This window comes from Cicer arietinum, chromosome 7 (assembly GCF_000331145.2).
Source record: "Cicer arietinum cultivar CDC Frontier isolate Library 1 chromosome 7, Cicar.CDCFrontier_v2.0, whole genome shotgun sequence".
In the NCBI taxonomy this organism is placed as follows: Eukaryota; Viridiplantae; Streptophyta; class Magnoliopsida; order Fabales; family Fabaceae; genus Cicer; species Cicer arietinum.
The window spans coordinates 18,436,525-18,444,076 of record NC_021166.2 but is presented as its reverse complement, the minus strand read 5'-3'; the positions used below and the strand labels follow the sequence as shown (position 1 = coordinate 18,444,076).

Genomic DNA, 7,552 nt, shown 5'->3' with positions numbered 1-7,552 from the left:
TTCATGATACTATCATCATTTATACTTGCAAGTTACTAAGATTTCAACATAGACTAATTGACTGCATTTTGCAGATGGGCTCAACAATGAAAAAATCAATATTTGATGAGCAAACATCGAAGGCAATAAAAAAATGGCACGCTACTGCGAAGAAGAATTATAGGCTAAAATTAGGAAAGTCGAGTGTTCGAGCCATGGACAGAAGCACCACCGACTCAACTGTTCACTCTACAACTCCTACACTACTACGTTTCAAAACCACCAGTCACTCAACTCCGTCTCTGTTTCATCCTACAATGACCAATGTTAGTACTATTCTGATATTGAATTTTCTCCAACATCGAACTTGCTAGAAAGAGTGGACGATGTTGAAGAAGATATAATAGAAACTTCGGTCGAATAAACTATGAGTTTTTAATATTGTTATGGGGTGAACATAGGGGCTAATTAAATTGTGGTCGAATAACTATGAGTTGTTATTATTGTTATGGGGGGTGAACATAGTAGTTAAATAAACAATGAGATATTGTATAATTGTTTGGTTTTCCGCAATTTTTTTCATACTTATCCGTAAGTAATCGATTAAGTCCAAAGTGATTTATGAACTTCACTCAAAACGAGTATTATGTGCCTCTTGATTTCACAAAATTTGAATCAATTATTGATCATTATAAGTTTATTATTAAACATTATAATTATGTTTGTTCACACTTTAGCTAATAATAATAATGATGAGTATTGATTTTTTTTGTGGGTAAACAAAAGTATAGCACGCACGCAAAGATTAGAGATGTCTGATTTTGTTGCCATATTAATATAGATATCATACGAAGGATCACAAAAAGTATGAACAGAGATATTTATCAGAGGATGCTACGCCTTACCGATGCAAAGAGGTAAATTTATAAAAGGTTTCTTTTGACCCTTACTGCTTTTTATCTACAAACTTTGCCCTTATTTATGAAATTATAAAGCTAACTGTTGTTTGTTATAGGGACACGATGTTTCTAGGGAGACTAAAGATCTGTGTGCCTTTCTTTTTATTTCGATCTATTATCTAAGTTATTTTGAACTATCTATGCATTTTAAGGATACACATTTGATATAGTTTTTTGTTGTCTTGCTTTGGAAGAATGAAACAAAGTCCAATTACAGTGATGCGTAAGCATCTAGTCTAAAGGATTTAATAGAGCCTTAAAAAAAGGGATAGTCTCATTTAGTGGTTCAAACTTCTTGTATTCTTTTATTTATACTCCGTCTATCCCAAAATATTTGTCACATTTGAAAAAAATAGTGTCTCAAAATAGTTGTTGCTCTCAGTTTTCGATACAAGTTTAACGTAGATTGAGTTAACAACTTGTTGCTAATTGAGGGTTCCTTTTATGTAGATACGAGGATGGAAGGCTTGAGAGGCGGAGATATCTTCTTATAGATACAAGTTAGCCAATGGTATGCTTGTCCAATGATGTATTCAACTGTTTTTGTTCTTTGATTATGAAAACTACCAGTTATTTAGATTTTAAGTAAATCGCATTTATTTTCAAATGTTTCTATATTTATCATGCGGATCCTTCAAGAGTCTGACTTACACATAAAATATCATTGGTTAGACAACTTGCAATTTTTTGCAAGAAAATTTCAATCTTGTTTTATATAGTAAGACCAACTTTTCTAATATGATATGTTTTCATTTCCATTTTCTTGAGGTGAAGGATTTGGTTTTGATTTCATTAACAAGTTAGAGACACGAGTGACCATGTTTTCATATTGGAACAATCAATGAATGTAAAATTTGTTAAAGTAAAAGAAGAGTGATACTTTAGTTGTTCTAGTTGAGGTATAGATCAGAAAAATTGGCAAGTGAGGTAGCATAACAAAGGGATTGGCTATTGCTTGTATTCTCATACAGAGACTAGCGGTGTTTATAGCTTAGTAAAATTTGAACAAATTATTATTGTTTTGTGATATGCTTTTTAGCACAAATGTTGTGTAACAAATAACAGCTATAGCGTAACTATAAATTTCTACTATAGTGCAATTTGTAGTAGCTGCCCTATTAGTACTCATATATAACTAAATCCCTATTAGTACTCATATATAACTAAATGCCTATTATTACTCCTATTCAACCGAATCCCTATATTGAGGGATATTAAATAGAAACAGATTTTGACACTTTGATTAAGCTTTTTATGCGACACTGATATGTGTGTTTTTCGATGCCACTAAGGATGTGTTGGAAAGTTACCTTAGATAGCCTCCTAGTGTGTTAGTCTCGCATCGCCTAGAAACATGGCCTCGGTACCGATTATTATAAGGTTTTGTTAGCCCTCGCCTTATACATTGCTTTGTACGATTGAGTTAGATCATAAGTTCAAGTTTTAAGATGGTACCAGATCTTATCATTTGTTAGCTGTTGAGTCAATGATATTGTCCACACTCCATGATATATGACATATTCTCGTTAATTTTTTTTTGAAGTTATTTTAGTTGCATTATGAATTTATGATGATATGTCATATATTACATATTTTGAAGTTCATGATACTATCATCATTTATACTTGCAAGTTACTAAGATTTCAACATAGACTAATTGACTGCATTTTGCAGATGGGCTCAACAATGAAAAAATCAATATTTGATGAGCAAACATCGAAGGCAATAAAAAAATGGCACGCTACTGCGAAGAAGAATTATAGGCTAAAATTAGGAAAGTCGAGTGTTCGAGCCATGGACAGAAGCACCACCGACTCAACTGTTCACTCTACAACTCCTACACTACTACGTTTCAAAACCACCAGTCACTCAACTCCGTCTCTGTTTCATCCTACAATGACCAATGTTAGTACTATTCTGATATTGAATTTTCTCCAACATCGAACTTGCTAGAAAGAGTGGACGATGTTGAAGAAGATATAATAGAAACTTCGGTCGAATAAACTATGAGTTTTTAATATTGTTATGGGGTGAACATAGGGGCTAATTAAATTGTGGTCGAATAACTATGAGTTGTTATTATTGTTATGGGGGGTGAACATAGTAGTTAAATAAACAATGAGATATTGTATAATTGTTTGGTTTTCCGCAATTTTTTTCATACTTATCCGTAAGTAATCGATTAAGTCCAAAGTGATTTATGAACTTCACTCAAAACGAGTATTATGTGCCTCTTGATTTCACAAAATTTGAATCAATTATTGATCATTATAAGTTTATTATTAAACATTATAGTTTAAATGAAGAACACGAATTCCAATATCATCATCCTTAGATTTGCAATGAACACTTAATTCCATATTATTTTTCAATCTGTTAGTAATACGCACATGGTCTTTTCCCCACACATTGTGTGCGAATAGTAATGTCAACACACATATCCAAAGAAATTTTTGGATAAATAAAGGCATTGCACTTTCAATTAATCTTTTTTTTGAAAGTGAATAATCTTAATTATATAAAAGTTAAAATAATTGTTTAAAAAAATAATATATTTATAGATGAATTTTAGAAAAGAATGCAAATATAAAAAAAATTAAGGTAATATTTTGTGGAGTATCAAATGATTAATAATAAAAAAATAGTAAGTAGTCAAACTAAGCTATAATAGTAAGTAGTCAAACTAAGCTATAATAGTAAGTAATAATCATGCTATTTGAATCTATCTATCAAAGAAGTGAAACTAAGTTATTTAGATATGTTTATAATAACTATTAATCCGAATAAAACTTTTGGTCTAGTCTAACTCAATTAGTAAATACTTATATGGTTAAATTATAAATAATAAACATTTTTTTAACGCAAACTAAAAATTAAAAACTTTTAAATATAAAACCTATATTGTAAAACATTATAAAAGTAAAATTTTCACATTCATAAAATTTAATTTATATATTAATTTAGATATTTAATAGATAACGTATTAACTAAATATTTAGTCAATCAAAGTATTGGCTAAATAAATTTTTTAATTAATGGTGTAAATATTTATCAAAATAAAGTATTGATCGAGAATATTCAACAAAGTAAATTCAGAAAGAGCTTAGAGTTTATTTAGTGGAATATTATTTTTTTACTCAATATAGAATAATCAATTTAGGGAAAAACTAATCTTGATTTATTAGATTTAATTTAATTAATTTTACAAATATTGTAGTTTTGACTAGAGATATTCACAAACAAAAAAAAGTTAAGAAGAGCTAATTTATTTATAATATTAAACTAGTAAAATGCTTGGGTGTGATCAGATTGATCCAAGGTTGATTGTGTTTTTTTAATGTGACTCAAATAATAATATATTTACTTATATAAATTGTGAATATGCTTAGAAAATAAGAAGCAATGGGAGATGAAGGCTTGTAAAATATGAATGCACTATTTTCTTCTTTGTGTGTTATATATCTAAATTAAGGTGAAACATATAAATCATGATTATAATTGCATAGATAAAATAGTCTCGTTTATGATAGTGAGTTTGATTTTTTATTAGTGAGAACTTGTCATGTGTATGATAGTCTAATCTCATAAGTGATAAATTATCTTGAAGATTACAATTATTTTAAAAAAAATTTGAGTAAGAACTTGTATGATGTGAGTATGATAGTTGAAGCTTATCAAGAACAATTTGTCATGTGTTACGTAATTATTTTAAAGTTTTAATTGGTTACATCTTGTGTTGTTTATGTTTTTTAATGTCATAGACGACTCTGGTCTATTATAATTGATTTCGTTTTTATGTCGACAATATTAAAAAAAATTAATTAATTTTTACTAATTCTTTATTGATAAATTATTGTCCAGTGCATGACGTTTATAATAAATTATAATTATTTTCAATTTTATTTAAAAGATATAAATAAATAATAATTTTAAGTAATGGATTAAAAACGAACATTTGTTTCGTATATAAAGTGTGAAAATAACTATAGTTATTTTATTTATAATCGTTCTCATTTTTTTTATTGATATTTAAAAAATTATAATTTTAACTACTTCTTTAGTGACAATTATTTGTCCTGTGTACAGTTTTATAATAATTATAATTATTCTCATTTTATTTAGAAGATATCAAAATTCTACTAATTTTAACTACTTAATTAACAACAAACATTTATCCTACGAAATTATTTTTGTTATGATACAAGAATTGATTTCTCTTTTTCCTTTATTTTTCTCATATTTTGGATTTGTGAGGTTCATTGCTTATGCTCTATCATGGATTTTGTTTCACCTAAAAGTTTCAAGTTATATCTCTATCAAATCCAGAAGTTTTACTCTAGCGATAAGGTTTTTGTGCTTATTTTTCTTAGAAAATGAAATAAATATATAATATATATTTATAAACAATGTTAATTGAAATTCAAATAGATGAAAAGGTAAATGGGTTAGAAGAACTAAAAAAAATAGAAAGAGACACAAGTGTTTTTAAATTTGAGTTTTTAATCTCAACCATCTATTTTACAGGTTAAAAGGACTTAGATGTGTGAGAGAAATGAAATCTTTAATATATAGGAGTTTTGAATCTGCACCCAAAATCATTTGAATTGACATGCATGTGGTTTGTTTGTTTGTTTTTGATTTTTGTGTTAGTTGTTTAAGAAATCCCATAATTATTGGAAAAGAATTCTTGTGAAAGGTGTAAATCATGCCCTGAAGGTAAATACACGTGCTTGAATGTTTTCCATCCTTACCAATGTGTTTTGTCTATGACGGTTGTATCCAATTCTGCCTTTGATTACTCATTCTTAAAATTCTAAGTGTTTATGTCTCTGGTGATTTTCTTCGTTTTGCCTCTGGTAGCTAGCATTATTAAAAATTCTAAGTGTTTCTGCTTTGGTTGTTTTCTTCATGTTGTCTCTGGTGGTTATAGTAATTAAAATTTAAGTATTTCCGTCTCTAGTAAAATACATATGTCTTTGTTCCTCTAACATTGCTTCTTCCCTTCTTCTGTTGATGTTACTTCTTCTCTTCTTCCTACCTAGTCAAATACAATTCAACCCCTTTCTCGTGTTTGCACCTTTAATTGGCATCAAGAGTTCGGTTTCAAAAATTAGCACTTTATAGTGTTTGAACAAAGATTCAAGGATTCAACAATGTCTGAATTTGGTGAAGAAGTTGTTGGAGGAAACATCAAAATGCCATCTTTGTTTGATAGTGAATGATTTGAGTACTGGAAGGACATGCTGAGGAGTTTCTTATTTGATTAAGATCCTTAACTTTGAGACTTAGTGGAAGATGGTTACACTACTCCAACAAATTCTGATGGTACTAAAATTTCAAGGAAAAAGATAGATGATGAACTGAAGATGTACAAGATGTATCACAAGTTCAGAACCTTCGTGATCAATGCAATCACCTTCCAGGATATTTCTGATGATCCAACAAGAATATTTCTGCAACAACCAAATGTTGATTCTCAGCTTAGGCGTCGAACATATCAGCCACAGGCAGATGGAGGTCATGTTTGAGCTAGAAATGCACTATCCTCACCTTAATGCAAGAAATATTTATACGGATATCGTGTATTAAAATTATGAAAATAAATAAAATTATGAGGGAACTATTTCTCATGTATGATCAACAACTAATATTTTATCAATTGTATTTTATTTGTAAAAAAAATTGGGTATCTTTTTACGACGTGACGTAGGGTCTTCTGGGAAAGCATCGAGAGGGACTGATCAGTCAACAAATATATGAACTACATACAATAAAAAATATGAACTATCCAAGACAGGACTAAAATTTGTACTATTAAGCGCATTGGACCACACATTAAGATTATTACTTTGACAGTGTAAAAAAATAATTATTTCATCAAATGTCTAAGACATTTTTTAATGTACTCGTAAAAAAAAAAGACAGTTTTTAATGTATTTTATAAACAATAATCACCTTGAGATAAACTTCTTGTCATTATAGCACAGAGGCTCTAAGAGTGTTTGAAAGGTGAGGTCAATAAGGTTTTAATTTTTTTACTAAGTATATAAATAATTTTAAAAAGACTATTTTTTAGGTTAAGATATTCACTTTAAAATTATACTAAGAAGATTTGATACAATAATTTTTCAACATTAAAGCACTTAGAATATTTTATTTTGAATAAATATTTTTCTAGAATTTAAACTTTTGAATTGTGAATGCTTAAGAAATTTGAGCTTTCAAAGGTTTTTTGAATAGTTGAATTTGTAATGATTTCTTATTAATTGAGTTTGTTGTTCTTGTGTTTTTTCTTTAGTCTTGATCTACTATTTATAGAGTGAATTAGGTACATCAATTCCGAAGATTTTATAAATCGTTTTGATTTGTTGTTTGGTCAACAAAGATTTTATAAATCGTATTTGATTTGTAGCTTAGTCAACAAAGATTTCCACCAAAAATAATTTTGATTCATACATTTGGAATATAACCGCTGTGAGCTAAATCCTTCCCAAATTTGGTCCAGACACATTTTCTAGAATGATTTTGGGTAAATATTGTCTTGCATTTAAAAATAATTCAGCTTAAATCTTTATTCCTACGCTTGATTGGATTTGGGAGGGAACAAAATTTGG

At 28.6% G+C, this 7,552-nt stretch overlaps 1 protein-coding gene across 18 annotated transcripts in view; it reads left to right on the top strand.

Annotated features, from left to right (window-relative positions):
- The window catches only part of LOC101498120 (uncharacterized), a 65,762-nt gene extending 62,556 nt beyond the window's left edge, over positions 1–3,206 (top strand). For 12 of the 18 annotated variants that reach the window (XM_073371018.1, XM_073371012.1, XM_073371014.1 and 9 more), the window contains 4 exons: positions 75–305; positions 821–896; positions 1,389–1,449; positions 2,613–3,206. The gene's annotated coding sequence lies outside the window, so the exon portion shown is untranslated. Of the gene's footprint in view, positions 1–74; positions 306–820; positions 912–1,388; positions 1,450–2,612 lie in introns of all 18 variants that reach the window. The other 6 variants (XR_012163987.1, XR_001144406.3, XM_073371017.1 and 3 more) reach the window with 4 other exon arrangements.
- Positions 3,207–7,552: the final 4,346 nt, after the last annotated feature.